Source organism: Rhagoletis pomonella, unplaced genomic scaffold, assembly GCF_013731165.1.
Source record: "Rhagoletis pomonella isolate Grant_MI unplaced genomic scaffold, Rhpom_1.0 Rhpom_scaffold_00011, whole genome shotgun sequence".
NCBI lineage: Eukaryota > Metazoa > Arthropoda > Insecta > Diptera > Tephritidae > Rhagoletis > Rhagoletis pomonella.
Genome location: NW_023458565.1, coordinates 350,465 through 373,638, shown reverse-complemented (window position 1 = coordinate 373,638; position 23,174 = coordinate 350,465). Strand labels below are relative to the sequence as shown.

Here is a 23,174-nt window from a genome sequence, read left to right as displayed (position 1 = left end):
CCGAGTGGTTAGTCAAATAAATCTTTCTATTTTTTGTACATCCATAAGATTGATTTGTTTAATGTCTTTCATTGAAGTGGTTGTCTGAGAGGCTTCTTAACGATGTCACGATAATTTTGCTAAAAAATGGTCATACATACATTTCCTATATGCAGCAACCGCACTTAAATATGTGGCCCTATGCCCAATATCAGGGGTATTCACGATCTGGTGCATACTGTCTAACATGGTACATGAATTTTTACATAAGTAACACAAAAAAGGCTGACTGCCTTTTCTTCATACTTTAATCACAAACAGTTGCTTATGCGCTGTTCTTTGGTTTATGTCATTCTTTCAGCAAACGAGCGAAATATACTTAATCTAATGTACTTAATCTAATATAAAGAAAACATTCAAATACATATGCTAATATTTTACTTTTGAAATACGTAAGAGATCTAAAAAATTAGGAAAACAAATCTCTTAGCGATGCTTACGCAGATGCATTTTATCTTTTGATAAGATTTCGGATCAAGTTCTAAGAAAATTAAGAAAAAAGATAGAAACCTAATTGGGGCGATCTTGGCACAGATTGTCCATCAAATGATCATTTTTAGTATGTATGCTGCTAGTGTGAGCGAAAAGATCGTCGGTAAAAATCGATGTGACAACTAATGCGGAGTTAAAATACTTAATTATCTACAATAAATTTTTGCTATACAAGTGAAAATTTAACTGAGAGTTTAATACGAAAAATTATATCGAAAAAGTGGAAAGTGTATATAACTCAATAAATAAACTAAACGCTAAACTAAATTGTTACTTATTTCGTACGATATGTAAAGTACTTATAAGAACTGAAAACAACCAAACAATAGTCTGTTTTAATCTTCTGTGATATTTTTGGAGCTTAAAACCTAGAAATCGTTTATTAAGTATATAAAATATTACATGTAGTAATACGAAATAAGTAAATTACAAAATTATCGCTCGAATCTTTCTTAGAACAATAAATTGAAGAGTATAAATAAATAAATTAAAGAGTAATTGTTTCACCGATCGCAACTAAGGATTTCACACAAACTATTTATAAGGGGTGATTTTTTAAGAGCTTGATAACTTTTTTTTAAAAAAAAACGCATAAAATTTGCAAAATCTCATCGGTTCTTTATTTGAAACGTTAGATTGGTCCATGACATTTACTTTTTGAAGATAATTTCATTTAAATGTTGACCGCGGCTGCGTCTTAGGTGGTCCATTCGCAAAGTCCAATTTTGGGCAACTTTTTCGAGCATTTCGGCCGGAATAGCCCGAATTTCTTCGGAAATGTTGTCTTCCAAAGCTGGAATAGTTGCTGGCTTATTTCTGTAGACTTTAGACTTGACGTAGCCCCACAAAAAATAGTCTAAAGGCGTCAAATCGCATGATCTTGGTGGCCAACTTACCGGTCCATTTCTTGAGATGAATTGTTCTCCGAAGTTTTCCCTCAAAATGGCCATAGAATCGCGAGCTGTGTGGCATGTAGCGCCATCTTGTTGAAACCACATGTCAACCAAGTTCAGTTCTTCCATTTTTGGCAACAAAAAGTTTGTTAGCATCGAACGATAGCGATCGCCATTCACCGTAACGTTGCGTCCAACAGCATCTTTGAAAAAATACGGTCCAATGATTCCACCAGCGTACAAACCACACCAAACAGTGCATTTTTCGGGATGCATGGGCAGTTCTTGAACGGCTTCTGGTTGCTCTTCACTCCAAATGCGGCAATTTTGCTTATTTACGAAGCCATTCAACCAGAAATGAGCCTCATCGCTGAACAAAATTTGTCGATAAAAAAGCGGAAAAAACCGAACACTGATTTTGGTAATAAAATTCAATGATTTGCAAGCGTTGCTCGTTAGTAAGTCTATTCATGATGAAATGTCAAAGCATACTGAGCATCTTTCTCTTTGACACCATGTCTGAAATCCCACGTGATCTGTCAAATACTAATGCATGAAAATCCTAACCTCAAAAAAATCACCCGTTACATAGGTAAGGAGCATCAGTGTAGCCCAATATTGGCATTTATTTATGTAAGTATGAAAATTTTTAGGAACCTAATGGAGCCCTTACTTACTATTTTACTGGAAGTGGTTTTTACGTGCCGGGTCCCACACCAAGCGCACATCCAATTGCTGTAAAGGTTGAAGTATATATGTATATGTATATGTATGTACTTATGCATACTCTGAGCCAAAAGCACAATGGTTTTTTTCACCAAGTTATGGTTTGATTTTTTTCACGGTCAATAAGTCGATTGTAAGAAATGTGATTCAAGTTGAACATTTGAAAACAAATTCCTATGTCTGGCTTTAGCTGAACATGAAGCGGTGCTTGCTGTTATTTCCCAGCCTGCAAAAAATCCGCAAATCGATCTGAAAAAGGGGCAAACAAGTGGATGAAGTGCAGATTTTTGTCCGTTTACTGATTCCATTTTCGGATACTTTGACGATCTGTTTTTCCACTAAAGTGTGCGGCAGAAATGTATGTACATATGTGCAGGCAACAGTATGTGAAACGGACACGTTTTCGGCTGTTTTTTCTGAAATTTGTCTGATTGAATTTTTCATTCAATACGCTTTCCTTCTGCACTTCACAGATACTTTTTCATGGTTCAAAAGAAATAAAATAAAATTAGGAAGCGCCTGACGGAATTCGGCACCTTCTGGAAGCTAACAAATAGCGGCACACTCCTCTGCACGCTCAGCCACTGCCAACTACGCATGCACGCTTTCAAATGTTTAGCTTGAGCAAATAAAATACAATTATTGCTTTCAAATGACATCATCTTTTTCGAACTATTCGAACGTTTTCCGGATACGAAAATTGATGATAACTGTAGTAGTTTTTTTTAATCGTTTTCGGATATGGAAAATTGAACTAAACTGTACTGTCGGCAAAATTTACGTTTCTTTGCCGAATTCAGACATCGCGGCATAAAGACAACTTCTTTTCGTGCTGTCATAAGCAGCTTTGAAATCGACGAATACATCTTCAGTCTTTCAAACAATACGCTGGATAAGACCTTGTATTTGGTGCGAATGGCGGAGTCGCCTTTCTTGTGGATTGGGCAGAGCACACTTAAATTCCAGTCATCGGGCAGCGTTTAGCTGGCCATATTCTGATGCATGCACCTTATTAGCTCCTCGCCGGCGTGCCTAAATAGATCGGCTGGCAAGCCCGGTCTTGAAACCTTCCGTTAGTCGCCTTACTCTGATAAAATTTTCGGGCGTTTTTTGTCGTCCAGCATCTCAAGCCCACTCACGTATTTCGGCCTCTCCTTATTGCGGCAAATACGTCTCGTTTCCCTCTTCAGCTTCCTGTAACGGTCCCACATGGCCCGCGTCGCGCTCAATCGCAGCGTGGCTCTGTAGGCGGCATATTTTTTCTCTCTGCAGTTTCTTGACACTCCTTATTATACCAGCTGTTCTTTCGGGATGAAAATCCGAATAATTCTTTGGCGGCGGTACTTAATAAGAGCTATAAGTTTACTTAAAAATATATTTAAATTTGGATAGTACCACATACTTTGAAATTGTGGAAATTGTCGATGGTCAAAATTGAAAAAAATAAGAGAAATACGGTTTCTTGTTTTTTTTTTTTAATTTTACCCTGTAAAAATCCCAACAAGCCAAGTCCGACAATAGAATATTATACACTATTTCAAAGGTCTATATATCTTCTCCTCAGATCATATTCGATCTTTGAAATCTTTCTTGAAGTCATTCAAAAACTCATAAATCTAAAAAATCGTATTTTCTGACCTACATCGACAAGTCGCGACCTCTAAATGACCTTAAAAAAATCTATAAAAATAGGAAAAAATATTTCTCATAAAAACGAATAGGGTAGGTAGGGTAGGGTCTTGAAATTTCCAAAAAAAAAGGCATTTTCGATGAGCACCCTACTGTATATATACATTCTTGTTACTGTATCCGACGGATGTCATCCGTTCGGATCTAGCCCTTCACCCTCGCTTCTTATGACAGTGGAAATCGAGAGTGGAAATCGGATTAGATCCGTGGGGATGGCATACCGGGAGGTACCAGGTTCAAGTCCTGGCGCAGGGAAAATTTATTTTTTTATATATTTTTTTATAATATTTCTTTTATTTATATTTTTTATTTAGGGTTTTTTTGTTATTCATAAAATTAATTAAAAAAAAATTTTTGTTAATCTATTTTTTTATGGCACAAGTATTTTCCCATACATTTGTTTCTTTTTTTTTGTAATGCAACTAGATTTGTAAGTCTGTTATTTATATTTAAATTGAAATAATTATTCCTACTTACATTGATCTAACTTTAAAAATCTTAACCACCTCCAAGCGGCCTCGAACCTGCTATCCCAGAACCAGAACCAGTAGTCTTCACGTGACGCCACAGCCGACATTTGTAAGAAAAGCAATTAATTGCGTTTTATTTTAGGCTTTGGCAATTCAAAGGCAGATGTCGCTGAACGGTTAAGTTCTTCGAAAATGTCGAACTGGTAGGCATATACTAGTTTATGAACTAGTATTTTTTCTAACTGGTTTGACTTTTCACTGCAGGGTAAATATAACAACTTTTAGCTTTTTTTGGCACGGCCAATACTGCTAAATAATAACTCATAATATAAATAAACACTCACACAATTCAACATATAACACAGTGTTATTAAAAGCAGATGCTCTATATTTTTCTTACCAAATACTTGAGCTATGAATCGCAAATTATTTGACAGTACTTTCAACACAACCTATTTGAAACTCACTTAAAAAATTTACTTAGAATTTTATTTCCAATCGTAAAAAGGGTAATCAAAATTAATTTAAAAACTTAAGGCCTTATTCATAAAAAATAAAGTAGGTTTAAAGAGCTTTATAAATTGACGTTTTCATACATTTTTCAATTTATAAACCTTTTATAAGACTACTTTATTTTTTATCAATTAGGCCATTAATTTGTTATTTTTCTCGGTTGATTCAAGATGTTTACATACATATATACTCTGTCTTATCCGCACGTTTGTTAGTTTTATAAAAAAAAAAATATTTTTGCTTTAAGGTTCACTTTCACGTGGAACTTTCCTATGCTAAATGACATAAATACATACATACATACATAGGTCTATTCAAATGAATATACAGATGTAGGCATCGATATACGTATGCATGTATGTATATACTAACGATACCTGTGCACCGATCGCTAAAAATGTCTACTTGGCTTTGTTGCCAAGTGTGCGGAACCAAACAAAATTCAAAATTCTCATCTTATATTGGCGATCACATAGCTAAGTAGTTAAAGCCACATATGTGCGAAAGCAAAGTAAAAAAAAAAACGAGACAAATAACTACAGCAGTGCAATGATCTCAAGCAGACAAAATGAACAAACAAGGAGACCAAAGTACAATGTAGAAAGGAGAAGACATTCAGTTTTTCTGAGGTCAATATCCTGGAGCTAATCGTCCTTCTGTGATGACTTGAGGGGACTTTTGCTGCTTTATGTGAATACTCACATACGTACATACAAAAGATGTACCAATGTACCTATAGGTATACTATACACACACTTGTATGTACATACATTCATACATACACTGCCGGCAAAAAGTATTGGCCCAGCAAATTTTTCACAATATATGCAACAATTTTGTTTTCTAATATTGTTCCGCCAATTTTTTACAAAAATATGGTTCATTCTACAATAAAAAAAAAAAACGCAAAAATATAATTAATAAATTTTGTGCAAAACTCATGAAAATTCAGGAAATTTACATGCAAATTTTCAACTTTTTAATCAGATTTTTTAGGCCAATCAATTTTATTATAATAAAGTACAAGTTTTAAGTAGCTAGGAATTACCGTTGTTTTTGGCATTTTTTAGAAAAAATGAAAATGTTTTAGAAAATAGTTAATATGGAAAAATGCTGCTCTGTTTTGAAGATTACCAAAGCATTGTGATGCCGCCAGCATATTTTGACGTTGGTATATGTACATAGTACAAAGCGGACCCGGGTTCTTGTTTTCCTGGTGGTGGGATACTCTTTCTATCTAGCAGTACTTTCGAAGGAAAATACAGAAATTATATGCACGATTGTTTTACTTACTTTTCCATAAGAACTTTAATAATTCTTGTATAACGTTTTTTTTACTATGAACTTTCGAGCTTTTTCTAGCAAAGGCTTCGTCTTACTGAAACCCATAATAATTTTATTTCTGATTACTAAGTATTTTACATACAGGTTGATATAATCCACGTATCCCTACGTCGTTCTTAATTAGTTACACGCAACTGCATAAATACATATGTATGTCTCTGAAGAGGAGAATTCTTTCTTTAGTTTACGCACACATATATGCAGCTACATATCGTCGATGTCTTTGCAAAGCCACCCATCGACCAGTTGCAAAACCGCCTAAATCGCCGTTTTGACTACTACAAAAGGGCTCTGGCTAACATTTTTGTAGCACATTTTAGCCTCTCATCTGCCTACTCCGGCATACACAGCCTGTGTTTCTAACCACTGAGCTAAGTTCGCCCCATGTAAACCGCTATTGTTTTTTTCCGTTCACTGACACTATTTAAATATCCGTGAGGTTGATAAAGATGTCGGATGTGATGTAGTGATCACCGGAATAGCAGCTATAGCTTCTAGCATTGTGAATTACTTTTGTAAAAAGAAATAAAAAATGAAATAAAAAATGGCCTCAAGCTCAAAACAATTGTTAATGAAATATATATGTATGTGTACTTTTGTTCTTTTCGAGTTTATTTACGTGTACATACATACATATGTACTTGTTACATATATAGTATGCATTCGAAATAATTTGTATATACTACATACTGTATGTGTTTTGCCAACAATTGCGTCATAAGTCTCGCGCTCCCGTTTTCTTTGACTTGTTGAGTAAACAATTTAATTTACCTATCAAACTGTCAATAAATCAAAAAACCTTATATACATATGTATACATAGTGAAAACATTTTTGAGTTAATGATGCGGAATTACTTCATATTCGTGCTTTATATTGTTTAAAAAGTTCATTCTATGATCCTTGGTAGTTTCCGTGTAAGAAAAGAATATTCATCGTATTTTTTGCATGGTAGTCGGCTGTTTTTGAATACTGTAAGGCCAGTCACAGGGATTGTAAAACTTGATTTTTTTCTTCTTTTTTTTCAACTCTGGCGAACAGCCATTTTTGGGCCTAAACCATACTATATGTACCATAACATTAGTATCAATACGACGTAGTCGAATTTCGAAAGAATTTTGCTTAAAGTTTCCACTTTTTGGTCGTATAACAAGTTTCGAACGAATTCCATGAACTTTTAAAGTTCTTCTATGTATTAAATTAAAAATATCGCATGCCTATTCTTTTGTCTATGAGTGTATGTTAGATGTAAAAAAAACACGTCTTTTCTCCGTGCATGATTTTCTACATAACGCACGTTTGCTGGAAGAACGTCATAACTCAAAAAATTAAGAACAAGGAAAAACAACTTTTAAGTTACGTGAACGTTTTTTGCCTTGAACAAAAACTAATAATACTTAGCTTAAAAAATCAATAAACATGCTCATAAAGTTAAATCAAGAGGATAAAGCTTTCCCTAAATCGAACTTTGGTCTCATATTTGGGTCAAAGAGTGATTATTTGCTTGTCATAGTTACTAAGCAAAGTAAAGGAGAGTAAAAGTGCAAGAGAAACAAATTATCTTTCTATGCGGCACACTATAACTTCTTCCTGCAAATGAATGATGTACATACCAGGGTGATTGACTCGGCCTTTGTCAACCGGTTTCCACCGTTTTTTGGATTTTGGATTTGGAAATGTTCACTTTTCGAATATCGAATTAACCCGTCAATTCCCATTTGTAGGATTCTGCAATATTCTGATATTTCTTTCACTTATTCATTACGTAATTGTACAAATAAGTGAAAAACATTGTTTTTTTTATTTCATGGCTACTTTTCATTATGTAAGTAAATGACTTTCATCTCTAGACGATCTACCCCCGACAAGACCTATTTGTATTTCGATCCTCTCTAAACCAACTGTTATTTTGACACATAAATTCATCTATAATAGACCGATTCCATATATTGTTTTGCCAATTGTATTTAACATTAAGACACATCGTTTACGAGTTTGGCATCATTAGCTGACCTTCTCATATAAAAAACACTCAAAAACGACGAATTCCACAAAAGCTCGCAATAAAAGTAAAAGATTTCACAGCAACTACAATTGCAAGAAAATTATGTACTTTCCATTGATTTATTAACTTGTTTTCAACAGTAGTATCCTAGGTTATTTGGGGGTATGTCATATTTGATTCCAAAGAATTAATGTTTGGCGATTAAACCTTTCCTAATTGTTTGGTCGAGCTTCTACTCCAATCTTCTGTTTCTTGATGTTGTGGCACAAATAGAGAGATCTACACTTTTTCTCCATCTCCGAAGAAGCCAGTGTCTGCCGAGAGGTAGCAGCTATTTGATTTTTATTTTTTTTTCAGTTGTGGGACATCTAAGCACTCGACTACAGCGGCCAGAACACTACTCAAATCCGAAAAAAGTCAGAAAAAATGCAACAAAGTAATAAAAATAAGTTGAAACAAGATCAAACGTGAAGGTTTCACTGATTTTTATTTGTTTTACTTATGTTCTAAAAAAAAAAACTTTGAACGTATTTGGCTTTGCCCTTTTCTAAATAAAAGATATTTATACTGTTAATAGTTTTATTGTAATTTTTGGTAAGCATTTTCACTGAATGAAAAATATGTAAAATAAAACCAGCTTATCCGGTTTTTTCTTAATTTCAAAACCGGGAACCGAATTTTTTCAAATTGCAATTTTACGAATATCTCGAAAATCGGATTTGGAAAAAGGCGATTAATCGAACACCCTAGTACATACATACAAATGCAAGAATTATTTGCACAGTTCAGCTACAGTTTAATTTTTACAAACAATAATTAAACAAATAAAAATGTTGTGGAAATTTTTAATGTACATATGTTTGTATGTATGTATGACGGAAGCATCTCAAGACCCACGACCCATATGAATGAGGTGAATGCATATTGACATATGTATGTATGTACATTAGGGTGGGCCGAAAATTCACGTGAAAAAGTATAGTCGGAATTTTTGTGCTCTCACCCCTAGGATTGTTCTATATACCGAAAAAGTATATCCCCATTTTTGGTTTTGAAATCAAAATATATTTAGAGGTCGCTCAAAGCGCTTAAAGCATTCCACGTATTTTATATGGAAAAAAAAACAACTTTTCGTAGAAATGGTATAGAATTCTTGAAAATCAATATTTTTCTATCTCAAAACTCTGTTTCTTTTCAGGAGATTCCCAATAATAATACACAATTGTTTATTTAACCATTTTATAATAGTAACGATATTAGGTAAGAGTCCCACATTGCATATTTGGGTAATAGGTTATATTAAATAATGGTTAAATAAACAGCTGGGTATTAGTACCTCAAGTATCCTGAAGAGAAACCGAAAAGTTGTTTTTCCCCATATACATAAATTACATGGAAATTTTTGAGCGCTCTGGGCGACCTCTAATTATTTTTTGATTTCAAAATAAAAAAAACAGGGGTATACTTTGTTCGATATAGAACAATCTAAGGGGGTGAGAGCATTAAAATTCCGACTTTACTTTTTTTTGGACGACCCTACTGTACATTCACAATGTTTGAAATACAAGTACATGTTTTATAGGAAGCGGATATCAATTCTAGATTTATCGAAGTACATTTGGTAGGCTTCTTGAAAATTATTCAAAGTAAAGTGTTTAAAGTAATAAAGACATTTACTCTTTCATCCTTCAGTTTTTCTTTTTATTCATTTGTATCGATCACTGCAATCAATCACGAACAAGAAAGAGGTCCACTTCTAGCTAAATCAATCAGCAGACGCGTCATATAAGTTCGTTAAATGAATGAATAATGCTCGGTAACTTATTGACGTCTGAATATTCTCATTTAAAATGCTTTGCAATTTTATAGCGTTTTTAATTACCAATATGAATTTTTGAAATAAACTTTTACGTACTAGACGTGGAAGTCAATATTTCTTTTACTTTGCATGTAAATGCATTCGTCGTACATATATACTATACATGAGTGTATATGCATCTTACATGCCGATATTAAAATATTTTATTTTACCATAGTACTTATCATAACTATACAACACCCGCATACATATTTGCAAGATTTCAAGTTTTAGCTCTTTATTTTTTTTTTTGGTAATATTACATTTTAATTATGTAAAAAAGATATATAGTTCATGCAAAAACGACATGAATTCAAGTCTACAAAAAAAAAAAAAATTCAGAAACCAACGGCATGTTTTTGTCACTTGAAACGTGCGCTGTATGACTTTTTTGCTGATTTTTTCCAATTTTTATACAAAATTAAAACATGCATTTATATGATTTTTGTTATAGAATGAACTACATATATTTTTATAAAAACAATGAAAATTAAAGCATAAAAAAGTTAATAGTCAAAACTATATGGTTGTCGTATAGTTATGATTAGCACTATAACTGGTTTCATTCATGCCCACTTCTGTCTGTAATTTAAATTTTCCGATTGACAAAGCGTCATACATATGTACATACATACACACATATATACATAGAATACTATAGACCACAAAAACTATAAAGTGCATCTGGATATATGAATTCCATTATTTAGTATGACGTGCTCGGATTTGATAGAGGAATATTTTAAGATACTTTGAATTGCATTTCACGAAACCACTTAAACGAGTACTTTGCATTTTCTTGTGCAATTTTCAGGAAACTCTGTAAATTTACAACTAATCTCTTTCGCTAAAATATTAAATTCAACTCATTAATATTTAAGTGTCAAAGATTTCCTTGCGGAATTATAAGGAATCACCATCAATCATATTTTTATTAAGAAATGCTTACTGGTTTATGCAGTGCTCGTATTATAGTAATTGCATTGCTGCAATTAGATTTAAGGAAATATTTTGTACAATTACTTGAAAATTTGCTATTGGCACAGGTGGCGTATTTCACGCCAAAAATGATTGATGTGTGATTTAAAAGTTTTAAATAGGTTTGCATTTGGGACTTTGGATAAAAAAACACTTTACCGGTCAGTATTACCGCTAAAAATAAGAAAAATCAGGCCGATAGTCTTAGCTACTAGTGCCTTTCGTAATGTAATATAATTATTCATAATTATATTTCTAATAAATAAATAAATAAAATAAATAAAAAAAATAAAAAATAAATAATGATAAAAAATTTGGCAATTTGGCATTTTAAAGTAATGGGCAGAGCTTTTTGCTTTGCACCTGATATGGATACCGGGACACAGTGGCATAATAAGGGTAATCACAATCTGGTGCATATGGTCGAGCATTTGAATATTTCGGTGCATTTGCAAATCTAATACTTGCTACTATGGCAACCGTTTGCACAACAATCGAATCGAAATATGCATAGGGGTACTTCGATTCCACTTTCACCAGCCTTCAAGAAGTGGAGACAAAATTGAAGCATATTGGTACATTCGCCTACAAAAACTGATTTAAAAATGAGAAGGATGCTGACTTTCCCCTAAGCCTAGCCAGGTGCTACAACCTAACGTAAGGGCACTTAACTTTTTCTTCTTCTACTTTACATAGTTTTGGTTAAAACACGAACAATATTTTTTTAGAAGAATAACAAAAAAAAATTTAACTAGATAATCATTGTGAATATTTAAAAAAATCAACACGTGTAGAATAATTTCATTCACGTAAATCATAATGCCTGAGAAATTAGCGAAATTAATAAAATGCCACAAGTGTGTGTCTTTTCGTTGAAAATATACGTATTCGAAAGCAAAAACAAAAACAAAACAGTTTGGATTTTATGTAGATTAAACAATTTCGTAAGCACCAGCAGAGAGAATTTAAATTTTCTTCTCAGAATCAACACTGTAAGTACAAACACTAGGCGACAAATCGAAGTGTACACCTTGTTCTAATATAATATTCAAAATTGTTTTAATGAAAAGTTTTTTGCATTAATTATATATGAAAATATAGTTCCTTCTATAATATAAACCATGTAAATCAAAGTTGCACACTTTTATAAAGTTAAAAAAAAAATAATAAATAAAAAAAAAGGTTAAACTTTTTATTAAAAATTTCTAGAAAATTTTGCTGAAAATTACCGTTAATTTTTTTAAATTTTTTTGTGTTGCAAGTTTCTTCCATATAAAAATAAATTGTGTTTATTTGTTATACGGAAGCAAATTCGCCAAAATAAAATCTAAAATTTCAACGGTAATTTATAGCGACTTGAAACTTTCACTTTGCTTTAAAAATGACTTGTTTATGAATAAGGCCATATAAGTTTAGTGTCTTCAGCGAATGTCTCATGAATTTAGTATTCACAATTTTCTGGCTATAAATTTTTAATAATTATGCAACTGGGGTGTTAGACAAACTTAAAGAGATTCTACAAAATCAACTGTAATTTCTACCCTACTTGAAACTTGCACATTATCAGACTGAAATTTAATGGAGTATAAAACTGTATACTCAAAAAAAAAAACTTAAACACTTCTGAGAAAAATGTTTGAAATTTAGGTGAAAATTTTTTAAATTTTTTTTTTAGTTTTCTACAAAGTTTTAAGCTTGAGTTTATATGGGGTTTGTAAGAGAATGAACTGTATTAAATATAATCGAAAATTCTTTAAAAAAAATATATACACAAGCGGCAAGCAATATCACTTTGCAATGACGTGCTATATATATGACCGATACCACCGTATGCATATGCAGACGAATATTTGCATTGAACGTAGAATAATTTAACAAATATTTGCCACAGCAGTTTACGGTTTATCAGCCGCATTTTAGCATGAGATATCCACACGCGCCAACTACTTCCATATTATTCAGAAAGTTGCATAGATAAATATGTAAATACTTATAGTTAGTATGTAGATATGCATGTGAATTAACTTATAAGTATGGGCGTAGGTGAGCATTGCAGTTAATTGGAGCAGTGTAGATATTGTCATTGTTTTTGACACGTGTACATATTTAACCTGGAATTTAGCTGCAGTGGTGCCAAGCAACTATTGCATAGTTAGCTTTATAAAGTCGTTGGCGCCTTCAAGTTAATTATCATACATACATGCATAATACATACTTAGTCTATTTAATCTCGCAGCAAGTTGTCATAATATTAAATTGGAAAAAAAGCTGCTGAAGCTTGTAAATTTGTAAAGCAAAAAATGCAGTGGAAACACAATCTCGTACAACAAAATGAGGTTTATGCGGCTGTTAAGAAATCGAGTACTTGGTACAAAGTGATTTATTGCTTGAATGCACTGAAATATGTACGGATGCATTTATGAACATAGGCATTTTTTGATTTTAATGACACAATTACTCAAAGTTTGAACTTTGGTAGTCTGTCTGTTGAAATTGGGGTATGCAATTTTATGATGTTTGTGTTTATACTGACTATTAAAAACAGAGGTGTTGATATGCGACGGCATATTAATTAGGTAGATATAATGTAATAAAGATAGGGTTTAATCAGAGTAATAATAGAAATATTAGGGTGGTCCTTCAAAATATCAACATCATGGGGCCCCTTTACTTTTTTTATACCCACAAAATAAAGAAGTCCAAGAAATTTTCAAAATTTGTGTTTTTTTTTTTATTCAACAATTATATTGAACAATTTATATTGAGCTCGAGGCCGTTTTAAATGAAAATTTTTATTGTGGAAAAGCAACAATAATTTGAAAAATTTTTAATTTTTGGGGTCGCTACCAGGGGGTGAAAAAATTGAGTTTTTCGAAATCACAAAAAATTTACAACATTTGACTTTGGCCAGCTATAACTTACCGTGTTAATGAATTTGTGAATATGAATAAGCTTCAAAATAAGTCAAATTTATCATATTTCAAAATAAAATTTTGTCGAATTTTAAGTAGTTCAAAATGAATTTAAATAACAAGTTAAACTAAATATTTTGATGATGAGTATCGAACGAGAATCTTAGATTTATTTGGAAAATACTTCTTAAAAAGGTTGCCACCTGTTTAGAAACTCAAACTCAACTTAATTTACAAGTTTAATGAAATGTTATAATATGGGTATCAAACAAGAGAGTCTTGAGTAAGCTTTATTTCTAAAATATTTTTGCATAGGAAATTTAAATCAATTTATTTAAGGTGCTCATAGAAAATGAGTTTAAGTAGACTTCCTTTCTTAATTAATGCACATTTTTGAAGAGGGTTGCCACGACTTTATAAATTCAAAATCAGTTTAATTAATAAGTTAATGAAATATTGTTTATTTAACAATTTATTAAAATATCCTCGTCCAAAAATTTCTTTGGGTTCACTTTTTTTCTGCACTTCACAAATACTTTATCAAATTCAGGACAAATAAAATGAAGATCGAAATTTTATATTATCATTTTGAAGTTATGCCTTACGCAATTCCAAAACGAGACCACTTTCAGCAGAATATGTAAACAAATATCCAAGGTCAAATATAAATTAAATAAATAAAAATGCAAATATTAAACAAAAAATTACCAAAATTTTTTTAATTGATATTTTATATCCAAAAGTAGATAGTTCCAAAATTAGTGTGGCCATCGCCCCAAAAAGTAGTTAGCTTTTTTTCGAACAAAATATACAGTTAATAGTTAGCACTAGTGTTCGCGTAAACAGACTAAAATTGGGTATAAGCTACCCTGAAGGAAATGCATCTAACTACGAGGGTGGATTGAAAAGTCGTTAGAATTGCGACATCTATCGGTCATTAATTTACTTAATTATTGTGAATGTTAAAAGTGAACTGTCAAAAGCCAGCTGTCAAAATTTCATAACATATGGTCAAACGGTACTTTTTTGAGAATTATTTTTGCAAAACACTATTGTATTTTTATTAAAAATGGACAAAAGTGAACTTCGCGCTGTTATAAAGTACTTTCATTTGAAAGGTTTAAACCAGAAACAAATTATTGAGGAGTTGCAGACAGTATTAGGGGAACATGCACCCTCAAATGCAACAGTTTACAATTGGGTAAACGAGTTTAAACGTGGTCGGATAAGCACCAAAGATGAGCCACGCTCTGGGAGGCCAAAAGAGGTAACGACTCCAGAAACGGTGGAAAAAGTGTACAAAATTGTCACACAAGATCGAAGAATTAAATTGAGAGAGATTGCTGACATTGTGAACATTAGTTATGAACGTGTGCATAACATAATACATGATGAATTGGGTATGAAAAAGCTTTCAGCAAGATGGGTGCCGCGTTTGCTAACTCCTCTGCAAAAAATGAACCGAATGTCGACTTCAAAAGTTGGTTTAGACATGTTTAACAGAAATCCATCGGAATTTTTGCGTCGTTTCATAACGATGGATGAAACGTGGATCCACCACTATACACCAGAGTCTAAAGAACAGTCCAAACAATGGGTAGAACGTGGCTCAAGTGCTCCAAAGAAGGCAAAGGTCGTTGCATCAGCTGGTAAGGTTATGGCATCTATTTTTTGGGATGCACAAGGTATAATTTTCATAGATTATCTTGAAAAGGGTAAAACCATCACAGCTGAATATTATTCATCTTTGTTGGATACATTGGACCAAAATATTAAGCAAAAACGGCCACATTTGAAAAAGAAGAAAATCCTCTCATCATGATAACGCTCCTTCACATTCATCTTGGAAAACGCAGGAAAAAATAAATGAGTTAGGCTATGAATTGCTCCCTCATCCGCCATATTCGCCAGATTTAGCTCCCAGTGACTTTTTCCTTTTTCCAAATATGAAAAAATGGCTCGGCGGAAAAAGATTTGTGTCAAATAGTGAAGTTATAGCTGCAACAAATACTTATTTTGAAGGTTTTGAAAAAACTTATTTTAGAGAAGGAATAAATATGTTAGAAAAGCGTTGGAAAAAATGTATTGACTTAAAAGGAGATTATGTTGAAAAATAAATCAATTTTTTGTTAAAAAACCAATGTCTAGTCTTGAGGAAAACTAACTATATTTCTATGGCGATGGTCGCGAAATAGTCAAGGGTGGTTACCTCTCCATTAGATGTCAACTCACTTGTAACTAATGACTTTTGGACATAAAATATCAATAAGAAAAACCGAAAATTTTTTAATATTTTTATTTTACTTTTTTATTTATGGCTTTATTTTATTACATTAGGTACATGTTATTCGTATTTGTGAAGTGCAGAAAGAAAGTGTACTCAAAGTTAAATTTGTATGAGGATATTTAAATAGAAACTTGTTTAAAGAAAACAATCTCCCGATTACGTCTGCATTATTCTTGCATTATTTTTCAACTAGTTTCAAGTTAGGTTTTTGCAGCTCACTACAAGTTAAATATTTCATAGAAATCCCACCACACGACTGGAAGCGTTCGTAAACTAAGCTAAAAATTAATTTAAAGAACAAAAATATAGAATTGTTTGTTAAAAGTGCTCCTGAAAAATAAAAAATTAAATGATAATTTGCGCAGCAGTACCTTGACAACCTGTTCAATGTAAGATTCACATTTACATATTGAATTGATTTCAGTCTGATAAATTCGACCACACTCTTTTCCTCAATGCTATAATTAATCTTTATATATGTATGTATGTAAATGTACATAAATATGAATAAATTAAGAAAATATGCACTTCGATCAATCAATATAAATTATTTATGCAGATATGTATCTTTGGAGTGCATTAGATTGCCGTTACTACAATTGCACAAATATGAATGTAAATATGTATGTAATTACATACATACAGTTGTGTTCAAAAAATATGATAAAAGCTATTTTTTGATATGTTCTGCTTTACAACATGAAGAGTTGTGATAAAATGTTTCAAGTTAGAATATAACAAACAGGAAAGTGAACAGGAAAGGAACAAAAAGCTCTACATCTATTAATTAACTGAAACAACAATAAACTTATGGTAGTCAGGGCAAAACAACATTCTAAGCGACCGTCTGTATGGACCACTTTGTTTGGTTTGGCTCCTCGGGTTTCGCAAAATTGATTTCGAATGAGCAAAGTCTTTCAAATAATGTTGTAGGTCTATGTGGTTGATTAACTGAAAGTAATTTTAAGGTGAAATTCTTCACAATGATATCATATTTCATGATGCAAGATGCAGAAGTATGAATAAAACGGTCCAAAATGAGCTTAATGAATTAGTCAACCTAGGGGTATCGAGTCTTAGTATTAACTAATAACCTCAAACTGGATATCGAGGGTTTATATTCAATACCCTCTATCTGCAATTTTGATCAAAATGAGTTTTTGATGGTAACGTGAGCTCCGATTAATCTTTCAGCCATGACAATAATGTCAAACTTAAAATATAGCTTTAATGGTATTATATTCTCATTTTGAAAAATCCACTATCTGCAATAACATTTTGTTATAAGAGAAAAATCCTCTATCTACACAATTTTACTGGAAAATTGTTTTTATTGACATTTTTTGTGGCAGGTAAGTTACATGAGCCTATGCATGTATGTATGTATATGTTACCGGTAAAATCCGATTTTAGGTAAAACTAGTTTTGCCCAGGCTAAACTAGTTCTACCTAATGCGATATATCTGTCCAACCGAACCAAATTTGATACAACAAAAAAATCTTCCATATCCCGTCAAACATAGAGTCATTAAACTCCATTACTCCATTCTATCTCAAGGGCCACCAAGAATGGAAAACTGATATTATTATTCCTATTGCCAAACTAAATATAAACAATTCATTAGTTTCTAACTACAGACCTATTTCACTCCTCCCCTGCATATCTAAAGTATTACGCTGGAAAAATGGTGAGAGGATGTACAATGCTGTTAAGTCTTTCCTTTTCAACAGGAAGTTCGCTGTTCGGGTCAAAAACTGTTCCTCTCTTTAATGGTCCCACAAGGATCATCACTTTCGGTTATTTTATTCAATATAGCCTTTGGGAAAGTTAGCTCTATTATATTTTTTCTAAGACTAAAGACTTGCCGCAATTGGTCCAAATCTTCAGGAGCTCAGATTTCAGTTTTTTCACATATGCAGAAAACACAAATGTATACATCCAACCCTCTCCGTGTATGACACCCCTATTCACGATACTAACACATTGAAAATATTGGGAATAATTTTTGACAATAAACTTACTTTTGAGCAGCACTGTCATAATGTAAGATTAAGCTTACTTGCTAGACTAAATATTATAAAGTTTTTACCATTCAAGTATTCTTTAGTTCATATAACTACACTGGCAAATGTAATTAGGGCTTTTATATTAGGAAAAATTGACTTTGGACTCGTAATTTATGGACACTGCCCAAAAAGCTTCTTAAATTGCTAGAAACACCTTACCATTCAGCAGTCAGAAGAACCATAACCATGAGGTAAAGTACAACACAAAGACGCTCATCCCAAAGATTGTTCACTGCAGAAATGAGACTTTATTCTCTCACGTCGAATCCTTCTTTCAACAAAAAAAAAACGATAAAGCAAGCAATCAGCTTTATTTCGTATATTAAGCTACATCAAAGATTTGGACATCATATCTACTCCGATGCCTACTAAAGTAAAAACTCTACCGCAAGGGCATTTGCCCAGTTCTATACTCATAAATGACCTGGGAGCTTATTTTCACGGACGGTTCCAGATATGATACCGGCTAACAAAAGGGCTTTGTGTTACAATTGTCGTCGGTGCTTTTCCCGCGTACTGCTCGGCATTTACAATTGCTAGAAGCTGTACGATTCGCCTCTAAAAACGAAGGAAATTTCCTCATATGCACGGACAGTAAATCAGCCATCGAAGCCTTCTTTAACAGTGCTTATATAATTTCGAAATCACGTGAAATACTCTTTCGAACAAAAACACCATTTAAATTATGTGGCTACCTGGGCACGTCGAATAGAAGGGAACGAGTTTGCAGACCAATGATTTATGTGTTAAAAACTTAGTTTAACATTACATTTACATACATCTAAAGAACTGACAATGTCATTATTCTTCAAAACCCGCCATCAGCACACCTTTTTTTTTATAAATAGTTACAATTCGAATTGCCATAACCTCTATCTGATCTTTAAACTAAAATAAAATGAATTAAAAGTAAAGTCTTAGTTTTAATATATAGCGTAAATTTTTAAGATATGCGTGGGTACTTAAAATTATTAACACTTTTAAAAATAGCTGTCAAAACAGTTTTTTTGTTCTCCTGAAAAATTGAGTTTTAGCAGATAGAGGGTATTGAATATAAGCCCTCGATATGTGTTTTTCCAGACTCTCCATTCGTAGTCAACAAAACATAGAAAACCGCTTAAAGTGCAATTTGAGAAAAGTTGAAGTGTGGTGGGCAGGGCATTACGGTATTGTTATGTTTTCCGTAATTTCGTATTTGTGCTGTCCCTATGATCAACGTCAATTATGGATAAACAATGTACTTTATTTTATAGAAAATCATATTAGTACTACATGAATGTTGGAAAACACCAACAAAAAAGTTGCCTAATAGATTAACGACCCAAAAAATACCAGTAAACTGCGCAAAAAGCTATTTGCGTCCAAAAGCGCTCGGCATAAGGCAAAGAGGAATTCCATATGGGGGCCTTAAAAGGATAGAAAGTCTGCGAGGAAAGATTAAAGGAATCATAACAACAACAACAAATCTGTTAACAAAAACAATGATCTAACCAAGTGTGAAAGAGAAATGGGCTTAAATCCGTATTAAACGCTATCGGGATCAAAGTAAACTGAAAAAGATTTAATGCACGTTATCAGACATAAATAAACAGCCCTAGCTTATAAACAAACCAAAATGTTTAATATATGAAACTTTAAATATCCTGGAAATATCTAGAATCCACCTTTTTAGCCTTTTTATATGCATCCTTTATGTGTAACACCTGAATTTCTTGTTTGATGGCAATGATACAGTGGCACTACTATTTTTTTGGACACAGCTGTATGTATATATCGCACACCGGCTTCAAAAGAGTCACAACTCAAAATTTAGCATTTTTGAAATTATGCGCTAAAACTATACACAGAGCTTTCAGCAAAAGCTGGAGAAAATTTTTGTTATAATTTGTTAGAAAGAATCTAAGGTAAAGCCGCCCTTGCCCAAATGATTTGCATGTACTACGAAATAGTTTTTTGTATTTTCTGACGAACGTATTATTTTGAGTTGTGACTCTTTTGAAGACGGTGTGCGATATATGCAAATACTTGGCACTGTAAATTGATAATGTAAAGGCTTTAAAAAATTACACATTCGACATCCATATGTAACAATAGCGTGCGAACAGCTGACAGCCGGCATAAAACTTGTCAACCTTCAATGAGCGGTGGTTCACTTGAAAATCGACGTCATGATCAGGTTTTAAAATATGCATACACATTCTTCGATACCTACCTACTTTTACAGAGGTAGCCCCCACATGCATATTTATATATGTATGTACATACCTTCATAAGTACATACTAGGGATGTTTCGAATGTCATATGCGAATTTTCGGAATGCGAATGTGCGAATGCGAATGTTAGGAATAACATTAAACAAGCTATAATCAACTTAAGTCATCGTTTTTGTTACTTAAAAATTTTGTAAATTATTAGAACATTGAATGAGTGCTTAACCTATACAGTGTTTTAATCTAGAAGTCAAAGTTTAAAAGGGGCATATTAGGTATATTTCAAAAAAAAGTAATTTTTCTGCCTTTTCTCCCGTGAGGCGATTTCTTAGAGGCTTGTATATATGGCCGGTTGCAGTGAACAATTGCTCACTTGGAACGCTGGTGGGTGAAGCGCTCAAATATTTGCGGGCCAGATCTGTCAATTTGTCGTATTTTAGTTTAGTTTTCCACTAGAGAGAGAGGCCTTCAATTGAGCTTTAATTTCAAATTTTTTAATGTCTCCAGATTCTACATTGGAGCCTTTGCTTTCGCTGGAGGAATCTAAAACTATTTCTAGGTTGCTTATAAGACTTTCAGCAGTACTTGTCGAAGGCACATCAATGTTGCTTGATAAACTACTTAACCGTTTAGCGCCTGAAGCTAAAAGCCGTTTATTGTCCACACTCTGGTTAGCAGTATTGCCGTTGTGCGAATAAAGGGACAACTTTACCCTTTTTAAGCGCCAATACCCTTTGACCCGACTTTTTGAAAATTTTGATTTTTTGACCCTATACCAAAATTATGTGCGACTTTTGCCCCTTTTCAGAGATCTTTTAGGAAATGTTAACAGAACCATGCTATTAAAAAATATTTCCTCCTGCAAATACGAAAAAATGCATCACTTAAAACTTTTAAGGGAAATGTAACTCTTCTCAATTTATTCTTTTACTAGTACATAAAAGTAAAAATAATATGGCGACCCTGTTTTTCGTCAATGACCCCTTTTTTGCTACTTTCTGAAAATGCGAATGCAAATATTCGCAACAGCCCTGGTACATACATATGCGCATGCGACTTGGGTGGACATATCGTATACAGCCATGATCCATTGACTTGGTTACGTAGCGTTGAAGTGAAAAAAAATAAAATATTTCAAATAAAATTAAAACAAAAAGGCGTCGCACGCCAATCGAATATAAAAACTAAGAAAAAAAAAAAAAAACTTTTTATACCTTCACGTTTACTCTTTCAGAGTTCATTTTCCGCATTCTCGCTTGTTTTGCACTTGCTCGCGCCTGCCTCGCTAGTCTCACTCTTTTGCGACTCGCATCGCTCAGAGATTGTGTGCCTCCGTATTTTGTATTCACTCACCGACCTCATTGATTGTCGCCAACTTAACCACCGATCGTCGCCTAATCCACCGCTCTTGGTTCGATTTTTTTTTTTAGTTCTGTACGTACACTCGCTCAGCGCTAACGTTTCCATCGCACGCTGCTGTGAATTTTGCACTTCAGCAACATTGAAGATATATTTCGTCGAAGGTATTTCATATTTAGTGATTCATATGAGAAACTTTTTTTATTGAATTAGTAAAATGTAGATTAATCGCGTTTAAAATACTATATAAGTGTGATATTTTTATTTAGTGAATTAATTAAAACATTTTGTGAGTCACTCACTGGTTGGATGACTTCAAGAATTTTCTTTCTTATCGCTATCTGTGTTGTAGTTGTGTTCATCTGGTTTTGATTATCTGACGCGCCGCGCCGCGCCTCGCTGTTTGTTTACACGTGTATCACTAGCCTAACACGTGGCGGACTAGGAGCCACTTAGTGAAAACATGTGTACATTAAGTTTTGAAAAATTTACTTATAGCTAAAGACAGGTGCTAAAAAAATATACATACATACATACATATGTACATACCTAGAATGTGGATGAGTGTAAAAAGCGTTCAGTGCTGAAGTTTTCTTAAAAAAAATCGAGTTTTAATATGCCTAGCTATCTCTTCTGAATTTCCACGGCTGCTCTGTATAAAATAATGTGTTGCTACACGCTTTTCGTGCTAATTTGATTTAGTATATAGAATTTCTTTTGTTCTTTACTTATAAACATTTGAGTGGGCGGTTTCCATGTTGTGGTATTGAATTTTCATATATAATATTTTTTAACTTTTAAAACGTAAAAATTAGCATACGAAAATATATACATATATGTCTGTGCATATATACATATATGTCTACGTAAAATACGTCCGATTAACAACTGCTAAATGTGGAATACTTGTTTGTAAAATGTAAACATATTCCGCATTTTTTTTTTTTTTTTAACTTGAAAGTGATTTTGCGAAGTGTGCCGCGCTTTGTGAATTTTTCTTAAGTGGTGAATTAAATAAGTTGGTATTCAATTAGATTGCATTGCATTAATCCCGGGAAAAATTGGAAATATCGAATTCATAGTAAGAACTTATTTAAGATTTTGAATTATGATTATAGCAAAATGCCGTTTTGTCTAAAAGTGTTGAGGCCGAAAGATGTTTTTCATCAGCAGGTTTTTGTATGTAAGAACTTCAGTTCAAGATTAGAAGACTCCGCTTTGAATGCTTTGCTGCTCCTACGAGCACATTTAAAATGCAATAATAAACCGGCAAAAAAGGGATGGGCGCTTTTAACCAGACCTACCTAGCAACATGTATTTCAACCCGCTGAA

At 32.9% G+C, this 23,174-nt stretch overlaps 1 protein-coding gene across 2 annotated transcripts in view; it reads left to right on the top strand.

Moving 5' to 3' along the window:
- The window catches only part of LOC118747240 (putative phospholipase B-like lamina ancestor), a 47,585-nt gene that overhangs the window by 5,455 nt on the left and 18,956 nt on the right, over positions 1–23,174 (top strand). The window contains exon 1 of one of the 2 annotated variants that reach the window (XM_036481225.1): positions 21,907–22,006. The exons of the other annotated variant lie outside the window; for it this stretch is intronic. The gene's annotated coding sequence lies outside the window, so the exon portion shown is untranslated. Of the gene's footprint in view, positions 1–21,906; positions 22,007–23,174 lie in introns of those variants that run through there. 2 annotated transcript variants of the gene reach the window in all.